The sequence below is a fragment of the Mercenaria mercenaria genome, chromosome 10 (assembly GCF_021730395.1).
Source record: "Mercenaria mercenaria strain notata chromosome 10, MADL_Memer_1, whole genome shotgun sequence".
Taxonomy (NCBI): Eukaryota; Metazoa; Mollusca; class Bivalvia; order Venerida; family Veneridae; genus Mercenaria; species Mercenaria mercenaria.
Window position 1 is genome coordinate 965,059 of NC_069370.1, and position 27,746 is coordinate 992,804.

The following is a 27,746-nucleotide window of genomic DNA, read 5'->3' on the forward strand; positions in this document are numbered from 1 at the left end:
TAGCTCCTCTTCCTACCTCCTCTCACCCTCCTCTTGCCTGACTGTACTCATGCTGGTGCAGGAGGTCAACCATCAGTCCTCTGAAACGACATAACACGTACGATGGGTCGGTGGTAACGATGGAAAAGCCCATGTTTTAACATTCTGGTTTCATTTTAAGTCCCTTTAAACGGTCTGTGACACGTTCAGAAGGACTCGCAGACTTTCAAGAGCCGGTGCCAAGGGAGAAAACACCACCCAAGTAGTCCTTGATTCTTTTTAAATCATTTAGAACGGTCTGTGACACTTTCAGGAACACTCACAGACTTTCAGGAATCGGTGCCGAGGGAGAAAACATCGTCCAAATAGCCCTTGTTTCTTTTTGTATCATTTAAAACGGTCTGCGACACTTTCAGGAGAACTCGAAGACTTTCAGGAATCGGTTCCCAGGGAGATTTCATGATGCCAAAGGTTCTTTTCTCATTCTAAATCATTTCGCTTGGTCTGCGACACTTTCAGAAGCACTGGCAGACTTTCAGGAATCGGTGACAAAGGAGAAAACACCGTCTTAGTAATCCCTGTGTCCTTTCAAAACATTCAGAACTGTCTGTGACACTTTCAGGAGGACTCGCAATCTTTCAGGAATTGGTGCCAAGGAAGATAAAACCGTGCCAGTAATCCCTGCATGATTTGAAAACACTCAGACCTGTCTGCGACATTTTCAGGAGGAATGGCAGAGTTTCAGGAATTGGTGCAAAGGGAGATTATACAGTCCCAGTAATCCCTGTGACCTTTCAAAACATCCAGAATTGTCTGCGACATTTTCAGGAGGACTCGCAGACTTTCAGGAACGGGTGCCAAGGGAGATTACATCATCCCAACAAATGATGACGCAGCTTATTCAAAGGAGGTTGACCTCATCTTGAATCAAGAACAAGCTAGAGCATGGGCACACAGCATGAACCTAGTGTAGAGCATGAACATGAAATAACGTAACCCCAGGGCAATATACACTACTTCTGGGCCACGTGATCTATTCGTTATTTGATTATGAATTATCACTTATGCAAAGGCAGTAGTATCTGATAGAACAGAACAGAACAGAACAAAATAGAATAGAATAGAACAGAATAAAATAGAAATAGAATGATTTTATTTACAGTCAGGCCATACCAAATTGATTAATAGTTCTTCGGAAAATTTTCAAAAAAAATAGGAGCGAGCGAGCGAAATTTTTTTTCTTCTCAATTTTGATTTTTTCAGAGGCGGGTAGATTTTACATGGAGCGAGCGGGTATATTTTTTTTTCCAGCTTGGACCCTAAAAGGAGGCATAACCAGTTATGATTCTACATGAAGTTAACATTTCTTTAAGAATAACACAGAAATCAAACATTTACAGTGTGACTAACACAGTAGATAGCTTTTCTATATATTTTAAAGACTACATGAATGGTTTTGCAAATAAATTCTTGCCAAAACTCACTGAATCAGTTTGTTTTTATTTTGTATTTATAATTACTAAGGAATGAGTGTCTTATTTTTAATTTGGATTGTTCTACATAAATCTGAAGGCGTGCCCATTTATCGGCAGAGGATGGTGAAGAATATTTAAGACAAAACGGGCACCCAAGTTGAATAACATATCTTCTGAAACCAAGTTAGATGGCTTCGACACATGAGCAACTTTGTGCCCCTAGTGAAACTCCAAACGGTAGAGGTGAGGGGAAAGTAATAAATCACTTGACCAATGAGACCAAACGGAGTTGGGCACACAAATGCTTCAACATTGCTCGAATCCCATTGGAATAATTTCTTAACAGATCAGGATAGCTTAAGTTTTTGTGGTAGAGGTACATTTCAGTCAAAAATGATAACAGACGGACAAAAATGATCCCAATATGGCCACTCTTAAAAGTGTTATTTGTTGTGCTTTGATTGACCAAGAAATTTAGAGTTGGGAAGGTCTGTTTTTTCAGTTTCTTTCTTTTAATCAATTCACGGCCAATTAATATACAAACAGGGAAAATTGGGGTTACAATACGACAGAAATTATCTTTATATCTACACTACTTATTTGAAAAGCTAAACATTTTTTTAAGTGAATATATGCATTTTGATAGAATATCTGAATGCCGTACTAAATAATTTACGTTCAAAATGATTTGGGCCCGAGACCATTAAATTTAAAGTGATGGATCAGTCAGGATCTGTGAAGTGTGAACAAACTTTTTTAAAAAGAAAGCACTTTGTTTTGGCTATAGATCTAACATATTGAACTAAACAACTGATAACAAAATAGTTTGAAAACTTTATCTGAACAATATTTCTATGTTTAATCCAAATATTTTTAAATGAATCCCCGTGCACGTCTTACAAGTCGGGCTCTGTTCTTTTCACTGTATTCTGTATTGAACAATCGTAGAACGTACCTACTTCATCACCTGTCGGCACATCGAAGGCCAATTGTGGCATTAGCACAGACACTCCAGATTTAAAACAAATGATGAACAACATCATCAATTTATTTATTTTCGTTTCAGTTACATGTTACTTTTTTATCTAGTTTCCTTATTAGGAAACGTTCCTAAATATAGAAATTTTACGCCTCGATTGATTGCGGCTTGGTATAAAAGCCGCTCCGCACGGGATTTACGCTATTCGAGGTCTAACGGGCATAGTGACAACAAGATTACCCTCCCTTCCAATCAGTTTTCTAACGTATGTTATAACAAAACAGTTTCACTTTGAGTTAGTTTTCCAGTGTCTAACTTTGTTATATATGTCAGATAGTAACGATTTTCTGTCGTTATCCGCCGATTGACAATGTAAAAATTCAGAAAGTGTTCTGTATTTGTGGATGTGAGACGTTGGTTCCAGAGACAGTTAAATATTGCAACACTAGTGTTGTTCAGTTGCAATCAGTGTTTTCAATTTATCGATGTTATAAGTGCTTAGACACTCTAATATGCCATGTTATAAAATGGCAATCATTTTTTTCTTTTTTGTTTGGAACCACGGTGGGTCTGAGTATGAATGAAAAATAAATGAAATAAAACTATGCCTGTTTCACCACTCCTATTCAGTCGTTTGTTTTATGTATTTTCCTGTTTATTATAAATGGTAAAAGATTAGTAAATTAAGTAATTTATATTTGGCTGAATGAAATGAAAGAAAATATAATTCCTGACTTTTTGAGTTTGAGTCATCATCAACATGTATTACGAACGCATGAATTCCGATCAATATCACTTTGACGCATTAAAACAGCGATAAAACTTGTTTTGCCGTTATCATTCCGGACCGCGTAATCAGAAAAAAAAATCGGAGATTTTTACGTACGTGCGGGCGGGTGATTTTTTTTTCTTTTTCTCGGGAATGAAATCATTGATGCGGTAGAGCGGGTGTGGGTAATCCCGAACAGGGGGGTAATTCCGAACACATTTTTCCAATGACATTTTTGTATTCTTGAAAGGCACCAATCTAATCCACGGCGTCACATACAGGATAACAACGAATTCCATATCATATTGCAATGAATGCAAAGTTTTGTCGCGCACCTTTTCAAAATAACAGACAAGAATTTATACGACCGCTTGCATGCATGTCGTTCTTATCGGTTTTCGTGTTTTGATGCAAGTAGTATGTAAGGATCTAAAAGTATTGATTTTTACCGCTGACAATGTTTTGATGGAATTCTTACATCACAAGTGTCACGTGGGAAGGGAGTTAACTGCATTTCTCATTATGGAAAACGTTGAAAGATCAAAGAAGCCGTTCGGAATTAGACACACTAGTTAATTAATGTGTGGCTAATTCCAAACAATCAATGTATGAGGAACAGTTTATCCAAAATAAGTATATATAAAGACTTATAATATATTTGAAGCAAATAACTAGAGTTTGATTATAAATAAATAAAAAAAGTAGATAAATAAATATATATATATAAAAAGATACAGTAACAAATAAATAAATCTACTACTTTGTAAAATGAGTTCAACTTCCTTTCATTCATATTGGCTCGTTTTAAACATGTGCAATATGATCCGACTCTGGTAGAGGAGGCGGCGACTCATGTAGCAATAGCATGAGCTTGTCAAGAGTTGCAAGCAAATTTTGGGTGCCAAGACAACCCTGCAAGACAAGGTCCACGTTACTGCTATGCATGTGAAAAACCCTACATGCACCAATTGTGGATACAGATTTCACCCTAAATGTGTGGCAGATGAATTATTGGGCTATACAGACAAACTTCTGTTTGATTGCAAATACTGTTAATTTAAACACAGATTCTAACACATTTTTAACACTGCAAACTGCATCATGTATAAGGGTGTTAATACCATATTCAATGTTTCGGACATTAATCATGTAGAAAGTTGTCACAGATGTTGTGCTGTGCTTCTGCAAATTTAGGTTTAGATACAGATGCTCTGTAAATTCCAGTTATATGTTTCGTTTTATAAAGTTTCTTTGTTAAAAATGCAAGTATACTACTGTAAAGAATGTCTGTGTTTATCATTGTAAACAAACAAACGTTCTGTTCTTAAGAAGTTGGAACTGTTCGGAATTAGCCCCTCTGTTGTTCGGAACTACCCGCTCTGTTCGGAAATAAACGTCCAATAGGTAATATCCTCAATACACTATACTGACAATATCTGTATACTTATATAGTTCGGCATTATACACGCTAAATCAGCTGGAATCATTCTATAAACAAGTTGTTTTTAAATGGCAATATAAGTGGGTATTTCCGAACATTCAACATTATTGCTTAACTGTTCGGAAATACCCACACCCGCTCTAGTTCCGACGAACGACAAATCAATTTGGTATGGCCTCATGGACAACTTCTTTACATGAATCACAGAAATAATTATCAACATTAACAGAATGTTGATTATAAAGTAAACGAAGCTTCATTCTTATTAATACAACACAAGTAACAGAGGCTTGTAAAGAACAAAGACATTTATATATACGTACATTTTAATGGTCTGACAAACACTAATATGATAGTATCAGTGTCTTATGGAGCACCTGTTCCCCAAGGAACGGATCACAACCAGCAAAATACCGACTAGCAGCAATCTTTACGCACCTCTACTCTGGCCAGAGTGCGCAACTTACCACAGACCATCCCATAACGCACAGGAGCACCAGTTGACACCAGCAGGGAATAGGTAACAATACTTGGACTTTGTTAAATACGTAAAAGTTAACATTTCAAAACTGCTCATACTAGTAAGTCATAACCAAAACCGCGTCTTAAAATATTCTGTTATTTTTACATGGTTCAAAAGGACATATTTATATACTTTTAAATTACTGGATTATAGTTTTGGTGATATGCTCTTAGCTTAACCCTGAAGTGATACAGTCGATTTAAAATGTTTAGCTTGTGGAAAACAAAAGTTTTAGGAGGATAGTCTTTCACTAATGAAATGGCTATTTCAGCTCTTAAAACATTCACTCTAAAATACAGTTTTTCTACATGAAGTTCTTTGTTTTCATTCAGAATTAGTGTCTATCACATACTTGAAAAATACATTAAAAATTGTCAAGAATGACACAAATTTTACTTTTTAAGACAAAAATTCATTTATTTGACCTTTGACCATTTGCTGCTATTAACTTGACTTTGATATTTAGAAGGCCACAGACCCATTAATTTTCCTACTTTTTATTAATATAAAACTGGACATGGTTATTGAGCATTAATAATGAATGTCACCGGTGAATATGCAAAACACTTCCGCGACAAGAAATATAATAACTTGATGTTAATGTGGATATACATCTAAGTTTCAAACTTCATAAAATTCTGGGTAACTGCAATATTCCAGTTTAGTAAAGTGATACACTATACACGAGATTATAATCCGGTTGTTTTACAAATAGCAAAAAGTAAATAAGATGAAGATTACATTACATTTGATAACGTTTTGGGAAAATAGGTGATAAAATTACTGGGCTTCATTTATCCAAGTAGAACTTAATCGGACGTCATGCGATACTCTGACGTCATAATTGACGTCACAGTGTACTCTTACCGGTCCACGCGTCTACCGTTGTTTATCGCAGAATATAAACAGCTTGATCTTCTTCTTTGTTTAACTGTCAGATAAATCGAGCGATGTTAGAATTCACAAATAGTCAAGGCCCTCGAGTGGTTTGTCGTTTAATTTATCACGGCACAGATGCGCAGGAATTGAATCACGAGGGCGTTAACCCGACTGGTTTAATATCCAGCATCTGAACGATGAACCGTGGTAAATTAAGCAACGAAACATAAGAAGGCCTTGATTGTTTTCATTCTTACATGGTCATTGAAATAGTTTGATAAAAATTATGCTGGGCTTCGTAATGAACAGAACGTCTTGCATCATTTTGACGTCATAATTGACGTCATTATGTTCTCTTACCGGTCCGCGCGTCAACTGTTGTTTATCACAGAATATACCACAGGTGTCTGAAGCTCAATCAATAAAATATATATGCAGGTTAGATCTCTTGAAGAGATCGTAGATCTCTGAAAGAGATCCAGGTTGGCAACTTCACGGCTCGATTCGATTTTTAAACGGCGGTTTTGAAGGCAAATGACGTTTGATTTCTATCTATGATACACCATTCCAAAGAGAGAGAAATAAATTTTGTATGTATTTATATGTCTATGACTGATTTCCTGTATAGAATACACATATTGCAAATAAATTACATAAAATGTTCTGGTATTCGGCCATCCGGTCAGTTGGAGAGAATGTATCGCTTAGCAACAAATTAAGAATCTTTCGTCCCAAAATGTCTACGAACAAGGAAGGACGAATAATTGTTCAACTCGTAAAAACTGGACATATCGTCATTTATACTGGTCGTTGTGGAACAGAAAGAACATTTTTTGCTACCCCTTGTTTGAAACATACAGGAATTTAAAAGTGTAAAGTGTACAGTACAGTACCTGACACATTTTAGAAGCTGAATACAAATACAAATACATGGCATTTATATAGCGCAAAAATTATAAAATATTCTATTGCGCTTTACAATTACATAACACACATTTAACATATATACATACAAAATATGAACAGGATTCTAGAACTTAGATTTAAAGATTTGGACATCTATAAATACTATTTTACACCACTTCTGAATATTTTGTATTTTAACAAGACTACACTCATTGTTCATAAAACTGCCCAAATAAATGTGTTTTCAGTTTTGATCTAAAGCTGGCTTCAGACTGAATGTTTTTCAGATAACTAGGCAGACCGTTCCACCATTTGGGACCAACGACTGCCATAGATCTGTCTGCTAGTTTTGTTCGCCGTCTAGGGATGTTAAAGTTAGTGTCACTTTGTGAGCGAAGTCTGTATCGTTGTCGAGTAGGTACAAAAATTTCCCTCAGATATACTGGAGCTGTATCATTGATGACACGGAATACTATTACTAAAACTTTGAACATGACTCTAGCCTTAACTGGAAGCCAGTGTAATTCTTTCAGAAGTTCGGTACTTGGTTTTTCATAGGAAGCATTCTTGACTACTCTAGCGGCATGATTTTGGACTCGCTGTAGTTTATTGATTTGGTAGGCTGGAATTTCTGTAAATAAACTGTTGCAGAAGTCAATGTGAGAATGAACCAATCCATGCACTAATGATTCAGTTGACTTCTGTGTGAGATGTTTCCGTATAGCCCTAAGGTTTCGTAACTGTACATGAGCTATCTGACACTTTTTCTGAATGTGATGGTCGAAGTTGAGTGTATTGGTCATAGTTACACCTAGGTCTCTGACATGATCGACGCATTTTACGTCACACCCACCAACGTTTACACTTGTGATGTCCAATTTCGCTAACTGTTGTCTTGTTCCATACATAATAATTTCAGTTTTTGACTGATTCATTTTCAGTTTGAAGGTTGTCATCCATTTTATGATTTCATTTAGACAACTGTCGAGTTGTTGAAGAACAGTTGTCTCATTTTGAGAATTTCCCGCTTGAATTTTTAACGCAATCTTGTGGTCGTCCGCGTATCCATAGAGATCAGCTGGATATTTCTGCACCACTCGGTTAAGAGCCGATATATACAGGGTAAAGATCACAGGTCCGACACAAGAACCCTGCGGGACACCGAACCTTAGTGGCTCCGTGTCAGATGCTGACTGTTCGACTTAAACTTTCATTGTTCTGTTCGTGAGATAAGATTCTATCCATTTCAAGGGAGTGCTATGTATACCAAAGTCATCTTGAAGGATTTGAATCAGTATCGGGATATCGATGGTATCGAACGCTGCACTCAAGTCGATCATGACCACGATTGTTACTTGATTTTCATCTATGGTTTCCAAAAGATCATTATACATTTTGACCATTGCTGTTTCAACCCCATGATATGTTCTATAGGCACTTTGGTAAGCTGGGAGGAGATTGTTAGCTTCGATATGCTTGTTGATTTGATTTAGTGCAGCTTTTTCAAGAATTTTGGAGAGGAATGTTAAATTTGACACTGGGCGATAGTTTTGCAGTTCAAGTGGGAGACCTTTCTTCTTCAACAAAAGTTTTATCACAGCACTTTTCCATTCATCAGGGAACACACCAGATAGCAGTGATCGATTTACAATTTCTGTCACAACGGGAACAAGTTGTGAAAAATGCTCCTTTAATTTCTTAGTTGGTATCACATCAAGTTCACAAGTTGTAGATTTTGATGCATATACAAGTTTCAAAATATCGTTTTCGGAAAGTGGTTTGAACGCAGTAAATGTATTCATAGTGGGTCTCCCTATTTTGCAGACATTTTAGCAGATTGCAGATTGCAGTCTGCAATTTTTTCCCTAAACTGCAGACTTTTTTGCAGACTGCAGTCTGCAAGCAGATAAGATTATATAGGGCAAATAATGTTAATTTCCTAAACTGCAGACTATTTCTGCAGACTCTCATTGCAGACTAGTGTAATTATATAAGAGATACCCCCTGTTGGGCATTTTTCAGAGGCTCATTATCTTATTTACCACCTAGTGTGTTCTTCCTGACTAAATAATGCTGAGTAAGACATGATTTTTTGAATCAGTTTCATATATACATGTATAATTATATACGCATCATAATCCAAGTTTTCTAGAGTTAAAGAAAATGAAAATTAAAAATAAATAGCAATATTAAACAAAATAAGTTTTTATAGATTGCCATTAACTTTCACATGTCATTAAAATAGATTGGATGGATCTATTTCATATCAATCAAATTATTTGCTCTAGACATAACCTAGCAAAAAAAAATTGTTACTGTCTTTTTATCACGGGCAGATATATTTAAAGTCAATTAAACAGTTTCAGTTAAATTAAAAAAAAAACCCAATTAATATGATATAATAGGAAATAATAACAAGAGTGTCAGACTGTCACAAAATATGCCCGTCATCGAACTTGACCTAATTCAAGGGCCATAATTCAACATTGCCTGGGGCGATTTGGGTGGTTATTGAACTTGGCCGAAATATTATGCCCACAAACATTGTCGGCAAGTTTGGTGAAGATCAGATGAAACTGTTCGACCAAAGAAGTATAAAATACATTTATTTTTATAGCTCTTTGGTTCGACTTAAGAGAGCAGACAAGGCTAAATTCGCATTTTTTCGAGTTGTTCAAGGGCCATAATCCAAGAGTGCCTGGGGTTTGGTGTGTAAATTCTCAATCCAATAAAAGCAATTGTTACTGAAATATGAGCTCGCATGCAAAACTTTAAAACAAGGTGTAATGCAGATTCTGCTGCCCATGCCTAGTTAAGTAGAATATCTCCGATTATTCTTCAGATAGTCAGGCTAGGAAGTGGCATCACTTATATTCAGACAATATAAGCATTCTGTCTTTCAGCACCAGCATCATAAAAATCTTTAATTTTAACTCATTAAGTCAGACTTCGAAATATGATTATTGATTTCATTATAATTCAGCTTTAAAATAGATGGACTTTGCAATTGATAGTATCTTATAAATCTGTCTTACAATGGTCTTGCAGTTACGGTTGTTGTTTAAAATTAATGTATATGCAAGAATAAGACTTTAATACAATTAATATAAATAAATATGTATACATATACAATTAATACAGTAATAGGGATGTAAATTGTATATACTTATAAACTTACAGTTCACATTTACTTATCAGATGATTTATTGGCTTTAGCAATTATTGAATAATTAATTGTGGCTAATTGATATTTGGTGCTAACAGGATAATTAATTGAGGCTCCTGATATGATAATTAATATCAAGGTGTGAGACTTTGCAAATACAGGATTCTTTCTTTACGTAAACACATTAAAAAAAATCAAATTTACAAAATAAGTTTTAAATACAAATGTTTATAGGAGAAAGTAGCTAAATGATCGAACCTCTTGGAAAGAAAAATAGAAAAATGAAAAATCAAGTTCTTTCTCTTAATTTAAATGCAAAAAAGAATTTGCACAAATCCTATGATTTTCAGCTTGACATTAATGTATCAAATTTTCTTATAGTTGGCCATCTACGATAATGTGGTTCAACACGTTTTCATCCTAGGTCATAGTACTTTGGATAAATTAGTGAAAATTGAAATTCATTTTTTAGGAAATTTATTCTACACCTATGACATATTCTTTTTTCCTGTGCAAATTTATGGATCACAGGGTCATAAGCTTGATTTCCTGGAGAGGCATATGTTAAGTACTGGGAGCTGTTTTGAGATGGGTAAACTGGTACTAAAGATTGCATTGTCAAAGTAGCCATCTGTTTTCAGACATTTTCAGACAGTAGTGCCTTTAAATTATAAACATTGTTTCAGTAATAATTCAGAAGATTTCAGTGTCTGAATTATTCTGAACAAGTATCTAAAATGTTGTGATATCATTTAGAAGTTATCAGAACATTTTCAAACACTTTTTCAAAACAATGAAATATTCAAATTTTATTCTGATTCTGAAATAGTCAGAATGTATTTTGACACTTCAGAATACAGACCTGTTCAGATATAGTTCAGGATTAATCCGAACGTACTCAGACAAGTTTTAGAACACAGAATTCATACTCGGTCATTATTCAGACAAACATTTTCTGTTCCAGTATGAAAACAAGAAGCTGCGTTCAATAAACGCTTGATGCCCCCAGTGGCAGCCTTGTCGATAGATTTTGCACCTAAGTCCAAAACGAGGTCAAGGTCAAACTGAGGTCAGGTGATGTTTGAAGATGAGGAATGGTCACAGTTTACATCTGTATTAGTATCAATTCATTCTTCTAAGGGGTATTGATGCTAGATGAAACGGTCCCATTTGGTTAACCTCGTACGGACGGACAAACGAACTGACGGACAGGACAATCACTATATGCCTCCCTCATCAGTAAATGCTGAGATGGCCCATATGAAGCAACCTAAGTCCAAATTGAGGTCAAGGTCAAACTGAGGTCAGGTGATGTCTGAAGATGAGGAATGGTTACAGGTTACATCTGCATTAGTATCAATTCATTCTAGTAAGGGGTATTGATGCTAGACGAAACGGTCCCATTTGGTTAACCTCGTACGGACGGACAAACGAACTGACGGACAGGACAATCACTATATGCCTCCCTCATCAGTAAATGCTGGGGGCATAAAAAGAGCTAGAGTTGTTCCACTTTCCGTACTGAGTCATCTAATGATACAAAAGGCCTGAAGTTTGTAAGCATTCCACACAGTACTTTCTCAGAAACCTGGTGAGCTTATACTATGCTAAACTTTAACCAAAATGTTTAAGCATTTTTTTTTTAAAGAGATAAAATTTTGATTAAACAAGCAAATTCGATGAATCGGTATCCCCCGCCGAAAGGGTTTGTGGTGAGGAATGGCAAAAAAATATATCCGTCAAAAAGTTGAGGATGTTAATAAGAAGCAAATATTTTCAGTAGTCAAAATCAATTTAACAGAAAACAAATGTTTAATTAAAGAGTACATAATAAATGTATGATATTTTGATCCTGACTAAAGAATTTATTTTGAATGGGATATGCTTATTGTAATAAGCTTAGCTTTTAAAATTAAATGCAGTTAATTGAAATGTGAGCTTGAAGTTTAACTGGAACGAAATATTGTCTTTGAGTGGTTTGGCACCAGGTGTTGCTGATTAACATGTACATTTGAACTTAAAAGAACAGATCTGATGTCCTTAAGAGAACACAGGTAAGATATCTTGAACATGGCTGAGGGCAGGTCTGTGCAGTCACAACTTAACATGTTGAAGATTTGAACTTTAAAAAAAAAAAAAAAGGAATGGAAATATATATATGTATATATTTATTTTTTTAGGGGGTGAGGGTGCGGGGGAACAGGAGAGGAAACAAAATTTCACATGTTGATTATAAATATTGATGGAAAATTAAAAGTGAAAAAAAAGAAGGGTAAAAGGGTGAAGTTGGGGTGGGGGTGGGCAGAGGATGCATGATCAGTGGTGGGCATGACTGTATGGAGGAGTGAGGTGGGGGAACTTGCATGTTGATAAATAATCATGGAAGGTTTGAAAAAAATCTAAAATAAATGAAAAAAAAAAAATTTGTTTTTTTTTGGGGGGAAGAGGGGTTGGGAGGGGGAGGGGGTGTGACCAAGGCAAATGGGTGACCAGGTGTGGGTACGCAACTTTACATGTGTATAATAAATGTTCACAGAAAAGAATGAAAGAAATTTAATGAAATTCTGCCGAATGGTAAGTTCGTTATGTACAAATATGTGGATTTTTGTTTTGTTTTTGGGGGGGGGGGGGGGGGGGCAGAGGATGCATGATCAGTGGTGGGCATGCCTGTATGGAGGAGTGAGATGGGGGAATGGTACAACTTGCATAAATAATCATGGAAGGTTTGAAAAAAAATCTAAAAAAAGAAATGAAAAAAAAAATCTTTTTTTTTTTTTTGGTGGGGGGGGGGGGGTTGGGAGGGGGAGGGAGTGTGACCAAGGCAAGTGGGTGACCAGGTGTGGGTGCGTAACTTCACATGTTTATAATAAATGTTCACAGAAAAGAATGAAAGAAATTTAATGAAATTCTGCCAAATGGTAAGTTTGTTATGTATGAATATGTGGATTTTTAGACAATTAAAGGGCAATAACTCTGAAGTTACAAAAGAAATCAATATAAAATTGTGTGTGCACAACCACATTATAGTGCTCTAAATTCTGTTAAAGTTTCATAGTTCAAGGTCAAATATATCAAAAGTTATAATGCAGAAATTGCCATATCTATAGTACCCTATATAGTTAACACTAGAAACTTCTAAGGGCCATAACTCTGGTGTTACTTGGGCAATCTGTCTGAAACTTGATGGGCCCCATAACCTCATAGTGGTGAACATGTTTATGAAGTTTGTCTGAAAAAAAAATGTAAAATAATGATTTTTTTTTTTTGGGGGGGGGGGGGTGTGATCAAGATAAGGGGGTGACCAGGTGTGGGTACACAACTTCACATGTTTACAATAAATGTTCGTGGAAAAGAATGAAAGAAATTTAATGAAATTCTACTAAATGGGAAGTTTGTTATGTACAAATATGTGGACTTTTATACAATTAAAGGGCAATAACTCTTAATTTACAAATAAATCCAAACGAAATTGTGTGTACACAACCACATTATGGTGATCTAAATTCTGTTTAAGTTTCATAGTTCTAGGTCAAACATATCAAAAGTTATGATGCAGAAATTGCCATATTTTATAGTACCCTATATAGTTAACACTAGAAACTTCTAAGGGCCATAACTCTGGTGTTACTTGGGCAATCTGACTGAAACTTGACGGGCCGCAAGAACTCATAGTGGTGAACATGTTTATGAAGTTTTAAATAAATATTCCCAACCGTTTCCTAGATATGGCTCCGGACAGACGGAAAGGCGGACGGAAGGACGGACGGACGGACAACGCCAAAACTATATCCCTCCGACTTTCGTCGGGGGATAATAAAAGCTGAGTTACGTAACTTACTGTGTGAAGTTACCTTATGATGCCAAAATGTGTGTGAACATTGAAAGCATTTGTTAAACAGTTACAGACATCCGTAAAAATAATGAACAATGTGACAACTACTGGCAGTAACTTTAACTTTTGTTGTTCTTGTAACTATGTTCATACATTATCCCAGTTGTAGGTTTATAAAATAATAAGTCAGATTCAATACACATTTTTCCGTAAATAAAATTCAGTTAAAGTCATTTTCAATTTTTAAAAACTAGAATATTTTATAAAACTGTTTTATGCCAGGGGAGTCATAATAATTTTAAAATGTCAGCCAGTTCATCCTCCAGTCAGTCCATCTAGCACAATTTCTTGTGTAGAAGTTAGTATTCAGTTTAAATTAAACTTTGTATACATCGTCAGCATAAAGTGGTCACAAACATATTATCAGGACTTTCATTTGGAGTAGAAAACCTTTTAAGGACAGAAAAAGTTACAACTTCATCAGAACATTGAGAACATTGTGTACTCAATTCCTCCTACAGTTTCCATCTAAATTAGATGAAACTTTGTATATCACCAAAATGAAGAGGACATGTGCATGTTATTGTTTAAAAAATCAACACGAAATGTGCAGATGTCTTTAATCATTGGCATATTTTTCCAAAACAAGCACACGGACCTGTATATTTTATTTTGCCATATTATAGACCATATGTTTATTTACGGCTATGAGAAGTTTCATTAAAATCTACATTGAAAATATTATTAAAATTGTGACTTCCTCATAGACGCACATTATGAAAACTTATGCAAGGTCCAAATCTTTCAAATCAGTCAAGCAAAACATAAAGCAAACAAACGTATCTTTTTTATTTGCCAAATTTTCTGAAGCATTAAAATCTTCTACATTGGAGAAAACAAATGATCTGAACGTGAAGAACTACCTTAATATATAATGTCAGATGTTTTGAATTGCATTTGATTGGGGAAAAAGGGAGACATGTGATTTTACAAAAACATTTTTTTGTTTTTCTAATCACACCGGGAAATTGGTTTGTAACATTTCACTATGTAACAGAGATGATGTTAAAAATATATAGGATATGAAGAAATCGGGTGTTTTTTTTACGAAAAGAAAATGACTCAACACTTTCTGGGACATTCAACAGTATTAAACACTAAAATTTTACTTAAAAGTTGTGTTTGAAACATCTGCTTAGTGGCTGATTAATCTTTATAACACTTCAGCAGAACTAAAGCAGAACCCTATGGGGGATGACACCATGTGGAGAAGTAATGAGTTTCTTATCTGCAGACTGCAGAAAGTCTGCAGTTTAGGGAAAAAATTGCAGACTGCAATCTGCAATCTCCTAAAATGTCTGCACTTTAGGGAGACCCATTCATAGTCACACGTGGATTTGAGTAGGAAGAATTACCATTGGGTGTTTCAGTTGATATGTTGTCAAGATCATTTCTCAACTTGATTATTTTATCAGCAAAGTATCGTAGAAAGTCATTTGCCAAAGATACTGCACTTGTGTGTAATGGGAGCGGATTGTCTTTCGACCTTCCAACTAAATCGGATGTTACGGCATACAGCTTTTTGATGTTTCCTTCTGCTTCTCCAATCTTGTTCTGGTAATACTCATCCTTGGCCCTAGAAAGCTCAGCGCTATATACATTTCTTACACCACTATACACCTTCTTTGAAAGGTCAGATTTGTCATTCATAAAGATTTTTTCTATTGATCGTTTGTATTGTTTCAGCTGTTTTAGGTATCCAGAGTACCAAGGAACTGTCGGTCTACAGAGAATAGTTCTTTCCTTTAGAGGGGCATGTTTCTGAACAATGTCGGACGTGATTCTAGTGAACTCAGACACAAGATCATTGACATTGGAAAGGTTCACTACAATTTCATTTAATTGACCGAATTCTGATTGTAATATGTCACTTGATACAGATTTCCAATTGCGAGATTTGATTTCTTTCCTGATCAAGGGAGGGCGACATTGTTCAATGTTACAACTTACAAAGCAGTGGTCAGAGATGTAATAGTCTGGCAAAGGTTCTGAGACATTCACACGTTTGTATTCTAGCTTTGTAATCATCAGGTCAAGAATATGACCACCAGAATGAGTAGGAGCATTGACATGTTGAACCAGTCCAAAAGATCTCAAACACTGCTGAAATTGTTTTGTGTAGCACTCTGACTTATTATCCATGTGGATGTTAAAGTCACCTAACAGCATCAGAGACTCGGATCTTGACGTTATTTGTTCCAGAAAGTCAGTGAATTCTGTCATAAACATAGCCTGAGTTACTGGGTGTCTCTCCGAATATGGCGGTCTATATATACCAAAGATGTAGAGGATGAATGATTGACAACATACTTTCCATTCAGCACATTCAAAAGACTGAAAGGTTTTTGCTGGGCATCTTGACACTTTGAGATTGTTTCTGTATAACAGGGCAAGTCCTCCACCTTTACGGTCAGGTCGCGGGACATCATCAAAGCAGTAACCATCTTGAGACAATCCCCCCCTGACAACGTCATCACCATCCGGCTGTAGCCAAGTTTCTGTGATCACACAGAGGTCTATACTCTCCTCTAATATGTGCTGGAGAAGGTCAGCAGACTTTCCTCGCACAGACCGTAAGTTCACAGTTGAAAGTTTCAGTTGTTTCATTCTTTGGGCATTCAATAACAAGAGATCACAAAGTGATCTTGGCGCCCACCAATGTGCCATTTTGGAGTGTTCCAAATTTCAAGACTTACTGACTAGCTCAAGGTCAAATTTCATTTCCGTACACAACACTGTGCATGTGGTCCAAATTTGAAAGCTGTAGCTTGAGAAATGTGAAAGTAGGTCACTAGATCAATCTTAAGGTCAAAGTTTAATTTGGTACACAAAACTATGCAAGTGGTCCAAATTTGAAGGCTTAGCTTGAGAAATGTGTAAGTAGGTCACTAGGTCAAAATCAAGGGTCAAATTTCACTTCAGAACACAAATCTATGCATGTGGTCCAAATCTGAAGCCTGTACCTTCAAAAATGTGAAAGTAGGTCACTAGGTCAATGTCAAGGTCAAAGTTTGTTTCGGTACACAATCCTATGCATGTGGTCTAAATTTGAAGCCTGTAGCTACAGAAATGTGAAAGTAGGTCACTAGGTCAATCTTAAGGTCAAAGTTCATTTCGGTACACAAAACTATGCATGTGGTCCGAATTTGAAGGCTGTAGCTTGAGAAATGTGAAAGTAGGTCACTAGGTCAAAATCAAGGTCAAATTTTATTTCAGAATATAGAACTATGCATGTGGTCCAAATTTGAAGCTTGTACATTCAAAAAATGTGAAAGTAGGTCACTAGGTCAATGTAAAGGTCAAAGTTTGTTTCGGTACATAAAACCATGTATGTGGTTCAAATTTGAAGGCTGTAGCTTGAGAAATGAGAAAGTAGGTCACTGGGTCAAAATCAAGGTCAAATTTCATTTCGGAACACAAAACTATGCATGTGGTCCAAATTTGAAGACTGTACCTTCAAAAATGTGAAAGTAGGTCACTAGGTCAAAATCAATGTCAAATTTCATTTTGAAACACGGAACTATGCATATGGTCCAAATTTGATACCTGTACCTTCAAAAATGTGAAAGTAGGTCACTAGGTCAAAATCAAGGTCAAAGTTTTTTCAAGTGCACAAAACTATGCATGTGGTCCAAATTTGAAGGCTGTAGCTACAGAAATGTGAAAGTAGGTCACTAGGTCAAAATCAAGGTCAACTCATGTCAAGGTTCATCTTGCCACTCAAAAATATACATGTCCAAATTTGAATGTTGTAGTTATTGACAAGATGATTTTAAAAGCTTTTCCCTATATAAGTCTATATGAACCATGTGACCCCGCGGGCGGGGCCATATTTGACCCTAGGGGGATAATTCGAACAAACTTGGTAGAGAACCACTAGATGATGCTACATACAAGTATCAAAGCCCTAGGCTTTGTGGTTTGGACAAGAAGATTTTCAAAGTTTTTCCCTATATAAGTCTATGTAAACCATATGACCCCCAGGGTGGGGCCATATTTGACCCTAGGGGTATAATTTGAACAATCTTAGTTGAAGACCACTAGATGATGTCACATACAAAATATCAAAGCCCTAGGCCCTGTAGTTTTGGACAAGAGGTTTTTCAAAGTTTTTCCCTATACAAGTCTATATAAACCATGTGACCCCCAGGGCGGGGCCATATTTGACCCCAGAGAAATAATTTGAATCATCTTGGTAGAGGACCACTAGATAATGCTTCATACCAAATATCAAAGCCCTAGGCTCTGTGGTTTTGGACAAGAAGGTTTTCAAAGTTTTTCCCTATATAAATCTATGTAAATTATAGAAATAAACAAAGGGCCATAACTCACTCATAAATTGTTGAACCAGTCTGATTTTCAGGGGGACACAACTAGGGTACCAATACATCATTCTGACAAAGTTTGGTCAAAATCCCCCCAGTAGTTTCTGAGGAGATGCGATAACGAGAAATTGTTAACGGACGGACGGACGGACGGAATGACGGACGGACGGACCACGGACGCAGAGTGATTTTAATAGCCCACCATCTGATGATGGTGGGCTAAAAATGAATGATCTAGTTTAATTTGGATCAAATTTGAACGTTCCTGTTGTTTCTTTCTGTGTGCATTTGATATAAATGTATGATTTAGTTTAATTTGGGTCGAATTTGTCAAGTGAATATCAGCTTTAGATTTTATCCTCGAGCGACCAGCCCGTTTACCTCTGTATTTCAAAAGATTATACTTTTTCAACATAGCTAATGTTTCTTTATTCGGTATTGTATACCTCATAGGCACATCTCTATAATCCAGTAATTGGTCTCTACTGTATTGTCTACCTGTACACGGATTAGCCATAATTTCGAGTGAGATGTTGTTCACCAAAACTGACTGAAATTATTGAAACGTTACCCCAATATTTGTCAAATTACAATTGTTTTACATCAAAGTTATTCGTAAATCCAATGATAATTCCACAAAACAAATTCTGCAGAATGTTGGTTACCAGTTTATTAAAAACTGAGTCAAAAATCCAATCTCTAGAATCACTGGTTTTTGCAAAAAAATCCAATTTTGCAGAGCAGAAAAAATTGCAGCCTACACCTGGCGCAAGACTACAAAAAACAATGTCCGATTGCCGAAGTCAACACGAATATGTTTTACACGAAATCTCCAATAACATAGTTATTTCCAAAGTCCATTTATCATATTTTATCGCAACTGACATTATAAACATGGCTGCAACAATTTCTAAGTACTATGTATGTGACGTCATTTGTTATCATAGTTACGGTGCATCGCAACAAGTTTTTCAATGCATCGTTCCATGTTTTGATGGATGGAATGAGGTATTGTGTTAAATGGTTTCAAAATACAATGCGTTGAATGCAAATTTATTGGACGGGGTGGAGTTTTAGACTAGATGGCGTTGAAATGCACTGCACTGACTGACTTGTTTATGAATGGCTTGTATATTTACTAATTTTGGCGGTAACCGCCGCCCTAGTCTAAATAATGAGACCTCGGGCAGACCAATTTTACATTTTGATATTTTACGTTGTCTACCTAAAGGAGGCGGATATCGACAAGTCAAAATAATATAACGATATTCAACTCTCGAGTACAATTATTTGGACTACCGCCGCCCATACCGTCATTGACGGCGTCAAGTGTTTATTGTTCAGTTTTGTGTATCCTGTGAAAGAAAGTTGATGCTCTGGAAATTATCGTTACTCAGACCGCTGGAATGCATAGCACTGAATTACTTCTTGGATAAATTAACAAGAAATTAGAAAAAAAAATAATTGGAGAGCATAATTATGTAAATGTCATAACAGCGACTCAGGCGCGTAGCTGGAAACTTTTTCATAGTACGCAGGCGTGGTAAAGAGGTTACAGGTATATTGTCCCCGGCTATATTTTTAAAGTAAGAATAGCAAATCATGCATTTTGTCATATATTTGGAGTAAATGCATTGTTAAATATATCTTATATCTTGAATAATTTTCATTCAAAATGTATAGATCTAATTTTACTAGACCTACACGCCTGTGAAATATGCACCACATCTGCAATTTGAGACATTTTTTTATTACAGATTTATTTTCATTACATACAATACCATAATTCCCACAAAAGAATTTTTTATTGACGGGTGGTGGGGTCCATCGGAAAATCATAATTATGGGTGGTGGCCCACTGGTGGGGTCCATCAGAAAATCACAATTATGGGTGTGGGTCCTCACAAAAAATCGTCTTTATGGGTGGTGGGTTGACTGTAAAAATATAAAAAATATATATAAGGGGGGATTGGGGAGTTTGATCACCTCTCTTAATTAATTACGTACTTTTCCTTTCTTTTTAACTCCAAGTCGCTACTTTACTGACCGCGGTACATGGAACGAAATTTTGACCTCACCGATCTAAAAAAAAAAAATGATCTTTTTTTTTTATTTCTGTTCATTAAATATTTCATTTTTCTCGTTGAACTCGTCTGAATGATGCGTACAGCGTCCTTAATCCCCGAAAGTATGTCAATCAACATTTCCTGACGTAATAGAATCGTGTCATTGATTTTATCTCGCACTTGTGTAGAAGTCAATAAAATCCGTGGAGACTGATTAATACTTCTTTTTCCCGCCTTTCATTCGCACTCGTGTATTCTGACTGGCACGTGAAGCGTATACATATGAAATCGAGGCAGGCCTAAACGAAAAGATGCGAGAATTGAGTAAAAATTCTTTGCATGAAGATCACTTTTCCCTAAAATTAGTCGAATTTTTCCATGCACGCAAAAATACTTTAAACAGCCGTACAAAATCGTATGTTAATAAATGAATGGTACCGATTTCATTATCCGATGCCGATCGACGTAAATTATCGTCATCGACTCATCATCCATATCAAGGACATATCTGACTCAGGTATTTCAATATATTTGCGAAGCACTAGTCGATTCGGAATTTTTTTCTTTACAAGAAAACGTGTAAGTCGCTAAGAAAACCCACATCATAATATTCCCGCCAGACATTGTCATTTATAATTATGGGAAGTCACTAATGTATATGAGGCGGGTGGGGTATGGTAATGTATATATCTATTGATATAAGCGCCCGTGAATATACAGAGCTTGAACTTCTTTGTTTAACTGGTAGACAAATAGAGCCATGTTAGAATGAAAAATATACATGAATAAAAAATATACATGAATAAATGATAGAAAGATTGAGCGTTCAAGACTTCTACGTTCAAACATATGTGCATAAAATCCATACACATGGTAGGCTAATAGTTTTCACGCGTCCTGTGTCAATTGTTCGAAAAAGTAGTGAAATTGCAACGTCAATCTTTACAAAAATATCACGTATCATTCTCAGCATAACAACTATAATTATGCATGCTTATTCGGATGATCAATGGGCAGGACGTGAAGTGGTTGCACACTCACTTCGAGCGAGCGAAATGATTGCAAACTTACAAAATGGCGGATATTTGCTAAAATATCGCACGATCGCTTGTTGCTTTTTTTCATTAGGAAAGTGGTTTCTATGGTATTTCGAACTCTACGGATATGTGCGTGCATCAGTTCTATGTGTACGTCACACTCGGTTTTGCTTTTTAGCGTCGTAGATTTCGAATTGTCGAAGTTATTGAAGGTATAAAATGGTCATATCCATGTTTTGATATTTGAATGGCGTCGTTTCTTGTCGATTGTTTAATTATTACGATCAACCTAGCCTGTTCTGGAGCCCGTAAACGTGACAAAACATCTGATTGTGAAGAATTTCCTAAAAGTTTGGTTCTGCATGTTCCATAGATTTTATACTGAAATGAATCTTGTTCAAACTTGTTTGTTGTTGCAAACCTGTACTTCAAGTAATTCTGAATGCAAACTTTTACTTGGAAAATAGTGTCAAACTCTCTGAACATGTTGATTATGTAACTTGTACAAATTTGTCCTGAATAGGGTTGTACATTTTGTGCAGCATCACGCAGAACTTTGATGTTTAAAATAACAATTTGTTTGATAAAAACAAAGGCCTGTCCTAAAGAATTCTTTAGTTTCTTCAGAATACCTCATTTTAAAAATCGTTTTGCAATCGTACTATTGTAAGGTACCTTTGAACAACTTAAATGAAATACTTGATGTAGAATATTTCCCGAAAGTGAAGTCGCCTCATTAATTTCACCTATAGCTTGTTGATATTCTTCAGTTTTACCATCGCCGGTATATGTATAATTGCTTGCTGAAGGTACACTATCAATTGTTACAATTTCTTCTTTTTCGATCTTATTTGAATGATTTTCGCTCCCATAATGTTTGTAGTTTCCACTGATTCCTCTTTATTAATACCACTAAATTCTTGGACAGTCCATCGTATATATTTTGTAACACATTTTCGTTTTGGAGTTTTTAATGGCGAAAAAGTTATGAGTCTCTTAGATGAAAATCTGCACTTTATGAAACTTAAGAGAGGAAATTGTTCATCTCTTTTTAGCTCACCTGAGCAATGTTCAGGTGAGTTTTTCTGATCGCTCGATGTCCGGCGTCCGTCGTCCGTCGTCTGTCGTCTGTCGTCTGTCAACATTTAGCTTGTGTATGCGATAGAGGCTGTATTTTTCAATAAATCGTCATGAATATTGGTCAGAATGATAACCTTGATGAAATCTAGGCCGAGTTTGAAAATGGGTCATCTGGGGTCAAAAACTAGGTCTCTAGGTCAAATCAAAGAAAAACCTTGTGTATGCGATAGAGGCTGTATTTTTCATTTAATCTTCATGAATATTGGTCAGAATGATAATTTTGACGAAATCTAGGCCGAGTTCGAAAATGGGTCATCTCGGGTCAAAAACTAGGTCACTAGGTCAAATCGAAGAAAAACCTTGTGTATGCGATAGAGGCGGTATTTTTCAATTAATCTTCATGAATATTGGTCAGAATGATAACCTTGATGAAATCTAAGCCGAGTTCGAAAATGGGTCATCTCGGGTCAAAAACTAGGTCACTAGGTCATATCAAAGAAAAACCTTGTGTATGCGATAGAGGCTGTATTTTTCAGTTCTTCTTCATGAATATTGGTCAGAATGATTACCTTGATGAAATCTAGGCCGAGTTCGAAAATGGGTCATCTCGGGTCAAAAACTAGGTCACTAGGTCAAATCGAAGAAAAACCTTGTGTATGCGATAGAGGCTGTATTTTTCAATTGATCTTCATGAAATTTGGTCAGAATGATTGCCTTGATGAAATCTAGGCCGAGTTTGAAAATGGGTCATCTCGAGTCAAAAACTAGGTCACTAGGTCAAATCAAAGAAAAACCTTGTGTATGCGATAGAGGCGGTATTTTTCAATTGATCTTCATGAATATTGTCAGAATGATAACCATGATGAAATCTAGGCCGAGTTCGAAAATGGGTCATCTGGGGTCAAAAACTAGGTCACTAGGTTATATCACGTAAAAACCTTGTGTATGCGACAGAGGCTGTATTTTTTAATTGATCTTCATGAATTTTGGTCAGAATGATTACCTTGATGAAATTTAGACCAAGTTCGAAAATGGGTCATCTGGGGTCAAAAACTAGGTCACTAGGTCAAATCAAAGAAAAGCCTTGTGTATGCAGTAGAGGCTGTATTTTTCAACTGATCTTCATGAAATTTAGCCAGAATAATTACCTTGGTAAAATCTAGGCCGAGTTCGAAAATGGGTCATCTGGGGTCAAAAACTAGGTCACTAGGTCAAATCGAAGAAAAACATTGTGTATGCAATAGAGGATGTATTTTTCAATTGATCTTCATGAAATTTGGTCAGAGTGATTGCCTTGATGAAATCTAGGTCGATTTTGAATATGGGTTAACTGAGATCAAAAACTAGGTCACTAGGTCAAATTAAAGAAAAATCTTGTGTATGCGGTAGAGACTGTTTTTTTCAATTGATTTTTATGAAATTTGGTCAGGTTGTTTGCCTTAATGAAATCTAGGTCGAATTTGAATATGGGTCATCTGAGGTCAAAAACTAGGTCACTTGGTCAAATCAAAGAAAAACCTTGTGTATGCAGTAGAGGCTGTATTTTTCAACTGATCTTCATGAAATTTAGCCAGAATGATTACCTTGGTAAAATCTAGGCCGAGTTCGAAAATGGGTCATCTGGGGTCAAAAACTAGGTCACTAGGTCAAATCGAAGAAAAACATTGTGTATGCAATAGAGGATGTATTTTTCAATTGATCTTCATGAAATTTGGTCAGAGTGATTGCCTTGATGAAATCTAGGTCGATTTTGAATATGGGTTATCTGAGGTCAAAAACTAGGTCACTAGGTCAAATTAAAGAAAAATCTTGTGTATGCGGTAGAGACTGTTTTTTTCAATTGATTTTTATGAAATTTGGTCAGGTTGTGTGCTTTAATGAAATCTAGGTCGAATTTGAATATGGGTCATCTGAGGTCAAAAACTAGGTCACTTGGTCAAATCAAAGAAAAAAACTTCCGTACGTGATAGAGGCTGTATTTTTCAGTTGATCTTCATGTATTTTGGTCAGAATGATTGCCTTGATAAAATCTAGGTCGAGTTTGAACATGGGTCATCTAGGGTCAAAAACTAGGTCATATCTAAGAAAATGCTTGTTTTATCGCAAGAGACCAATTTTTTGGTCCAATCTTAATGAAAATTGGTCAGAATATTTGTTTCCATGAAATCACTAGGTCAAACATGTTTTACACTGTTATGGAGTGTTTCTTAGGTGAGCGACCTAGGGCCATCTTGGCCCTCTTGTTTCAGGTATGCATACCCGTCCCGTTTATTCACCTTCCTGATTTTCGCTTGCTAAATCTAAGGACATTTTATATCTTGGCATGAAGGAAATGCGTCTTCAACCTAAAGTATGAAAAGAACATTAAAACTATTTTCAAATTATTGTTTAATGAGATCGTTTCATTGAGTTCAATAAAGTCAGTGCATTCAATTGTAAGTCGCGTAATACTCTCTATAAAGTTTCAAGAAAATATGACCAAAGGTCTTCATTTAAACAAATTGTTATATCAAAACATTAAAGTACCGCATGATGCTGCACAAAAACAGAAAGTTCCAGAATTACATAAACAATCATATAAAGCTCGTTTTATCGCTAATTCAAGTTCTTGTACCACTACAAATATTTCCAAGTTATTAACATCATGCCTTACTGCTGTAAAAGGCCACGTGAAAAAATATTGTGACAGAGTATACGAAAACTCTGGTAAAAACTTACTTTGGTCGGTAAAAAATTCTGGATAAGTTTAGAATTAATAATTACAATGTGTCTTCAGTTAGTACAAACGATTTTTCTACTTTACCACATAATTTAATAAATGAAAAACTGCCCTGTTTGCGATACTGAACCCTGAACAGGAATTTGTACATGTAACATAATCGACACGTTCCGAGAGTTGGATACTATTTTACAAGTAAAAGTTTGCGTCCGAAACTGCTTGAAGTACAAGTTTGCACCAAAAAAGAGCTTGAACAAGATTTATTTGAGTATAAAATCATTTGTGAAACATGCAAAACCAAACTTTTATGAAATTCTTTACAATCGGTTGTTTTGTCACGTTTAAGTGCCCGCAAAACAGGCAAGTTTGATCATAACTATTAAAAAATCGACAAGAAACGGCGCCATTCAAATATCAAAACATGCACATGACCATTTTATACCATCAATAACTTCGACAATTCGAAATCTACGACGCTGGAACGCAAAACCGAGTGTGACGTACACATAGAACTGATGCATGCATATATCCGTATAGTTCGAAATACAATAGAAACCCACTTACCTGATGAAAAAAAACAAGCGAACGTGCGATAATTTTAGCAAATATCCGCCATATTGCAAGTTTGCAACCATTTCGCTCGCTTTAAGTAAGTGTGCAGCCACTTCATGCCCTGCCCCTAGAGTATTTACGATGTAAACAATTCTGGACAGTGTCAAACAGTCTGTTTTGCAAAATTCTAAAGGCTGTTTTTATTACGCTCATACTTAGCTGGCTGGAAACTTGAAGTCATGGACATTGCCTCATGTAAATGACAATAGCTCTAGTTTTTTGGTTGTTGTATTGTATCTCTGTTTGATTAAAAACATGGGGCTATGGTGGGCAGACATTAACTTTGCCTTGACATTTTGAAATTTCGCGCAAAGTAAATGTCATCCGGAACTCGTGATAATCCAATGATGATGTACCAAAGGGAGTTAACCATGATTCAAAGTATGTATATATAAAAATTAAATGTCTCTACACGATAACAGAAAAGGCACGTTGTTTAATGCGAAGAATTGATTTTAAAAAAGAACTTGGTTGGTTTGTTAAAATGCCTGCACCCACTACCCCCTTCGTTCTATTTGTTGTTTTTTGTTTGCTTTTTCGAATGATTAGCTTTTTATATTTTTGGGGTCACGCACGTGCGTACAGGCGTATGCCCAGGTACGCCCCTGGAGTCAATAACTTCGACAATTCGAAATCTACGACACTGAAATGCAAAACCGAGTGTGTAGTACACATAGAACTGATGCATGCACATATATGTCGAGTTCAAAATACATGTAGAAACCCACTTACTTCATTCACGTCCTGTCCGGCCCTTGATTTATGTTAAAACAGTTATACTCACTGCAACATATTCCTTCAATAACATTTGAATAATGATATACAGGTGTTAACAGTAACGATTTATCGTAAATAGTATCTCATCAAGTAGATCTATTATTTTGAAAGTTTAACAAGTTTTTTCTCTCGTGAAAACTGCTTCCTGGTTCATTCTACGAAATGAACGTACATAAGATAATAATCTCCATTGTGTGCAGGTCAGAGGGACCTAAGTCAATTTCCATAATGTTTCCGTTCATAAACTAATATGATCTAGGTACGGTACCTGCTTGTCTGTCTCTTGACAAAAACACAAAGTTACGTATACACAATCCCATTTTATGTCGTTTCGCCTCAGACATTTCGTACTCTATTACTCTGTTCAGACTTGGGTTTAAATGTGTCTAAAACGGTTTTATTTTTTAATCCAGTTTACGTCCACACACAATGTGTAAGAATGTGTATCATTTGAAGGTAAAGAGGATTAATAAAAAAAATTAATGTAACATTAAAACTGCCTCCAGAGTTAAAACTACCTCATTAAAATTTAGTCTACACATTTATTTGACTAGTGTGAACACACATGTGGAATATTAGCAGTAGTACAGTTTTAAAATATATTTATGGCTTTCCCACCAAATTTGACATTTTGGCGAGAGAAAACCGCGTGGTTATAAACAATGGATTCAATGACTGTGAAATTTACATCTCCTTCATAAGTCTGCAGGCCTCCTTGTTTGTTATCTTTCTTGTTTATTACAATTCATTCCCTAAATTTTAACAACTATGTTTCTACATCCATGTTTTCTTCCCATATAGATGCAACAATGCTTATAAATATTCATGACTCTTGCATATATATATATTTATGCTTATAAATATTCATGACTCTTGCACATATATAAGTTAATCCACATTCTGCTGCCTAGTGTGAATGCAAACAAGATTATATTTTAATGTTTTTTTGTTTTTTTTTATCCCAGCCACCAATTAGAGCCCTGCACAATAATAATACACATGTTCAGTCTGAACACGGTCGGTGATATACGTGTCTTAACACTATTGTTGAATATTCATCTAAATGCTAAAAAAAATATATATGCAGAATTACGGATTATGCTTTGATCATTACTTGTATC

General features: G+C 35.8%; 1 protein-coding gene across 3 annotated transcripts in view; it reads right to left on the reverse strand.

Annotated features, from left to right (window-relative positions):
- The window catches only part of LOC123559947 (uncharacterized), a 66,673-nt gene extending 39,487 nt beyond the window's left edge, over positions 1–27,186 (reverse strand). Inside the window, exon 1 of one of the 3 annotated variants that reach the window (XM_045352118.2) lies at positions 26,633–27,186. The gene's annotated coding sequence lies outside the window, so the exon portion shown is untranslated. Of the gene's footprint in view, positions 1–26,580 lie in introns of all 3 variants that reach the window. The other 2 variants (XM_045352117.2, XM_045352119.2) reach the window with 2 other exon arrangements.
- Between the last annotated feature and the right edge of the window lie 560 nt (positions 27,187–27,746).